We start from the raw sequence: 1,153 nt of genomic DNA, 5'->3' as shown, positions 1-1,153 counted from the left end.
TCAGCGCATCCTCTACCCGCTACACCCGCTTCGGCTCAGTGACCCTTAACCAACAGGAGTAAAAGTAGTTCTCCATCTATTGACAAGCTTAACGGTTGGTGGGGTTGACGCGGTGGTGAAAATACCTAACGACTTTAAACGAAATGATTGTTATAAAAGCGAATATCTGTTTCTGTATTTGAAAACTTTAACACATATTATCTGGTGGAAGAAAAATTTAAAGTATTTTGCGGTGATGCCAGGTATCGTGATGCAGCTGATGTTGAGATCATATGACGCACACATCATATCACACATATCATCTCGCGAGGATCTTAACGGTCTATCGGTATTCATTGATGGTAGAAAGATAGACCATTACAGTCAGATGACCTGGTGGAGGGAGCATGGGTATAGTGGACCTGTTTGTTTATTGACCTGTAGATAACTTCAGTATCACATCCAGGTCTTTGAAGCTTCTCATACTGTAGATGGTCTCTACTACGCCCCATTACGTTCAGTGATTGGTATCCGAGCGATGACACGATATTAATAGCTTACACCTTTCCAGGCCGGGGAGGCTCAGGTTTTACGGGGAAGGGAGACATTGGGTGGGTGATGCATCGGATACCCAGAGTTAAGTTTCCGAGCAAGGCTACACTTTTGAGTGATTCTGTATTTCGATACAACCTATTTGTCACTTGCTGTTAGCACGTGGTATATTTCAATTTGGTTTAGTATTTGCTGTTTTCCCGAGCAAGGCTAGCGCTACACTTTAGAGTGGTTCAGTATTTCGATACAACCTGTTTGTCATTTGTAGTTAATACGTGGTACATTTCAATTTTGATTTTACGAGCAAGATTAGCGCTACATTTTAGAGTGGTTCAGTATTTCGATACAACCTGTTTGTCACTACTTGTTAAGACGTGGTTTATTAAATGTTTGGTGTACCATTCCTTGTTTCCCAAGTTTCCTAGCAAGGCTGCAGTTTAGTGTAATTTTGTATTTCGATACAACCAGTTTGTCACTTCTTGTGAAAATGTGGTATATTTAAAACTGATTTAATTTAGTATTCGCTGTTTCTCGAGTTTCCGATCAAGAGTGGACCAGTACTGGATTCCACCTGTTTGTCATTGGTAGTTAACACGTGTTATATTTCAATTTGGTGTAGTAG

Source organism: Haliotis rubra, unplaced genomic scaffold (genome assembly GCF_003918875.1).
Source record: "Haliotis rubra isolate DU_JTF1 unplaced genomic scaffold, ASM391887v1 Scf223, whole genome shotgun sequence".
NCBI classification, from domain to species: Eukaryota; Metazoa; Mollusca; class Gastropoda; order Lepetellida; family Haliotidae; genus Haliotis; species Haliotis rubra.
This window is presented reverse-complemented; position numbering follows the sequence as displayed.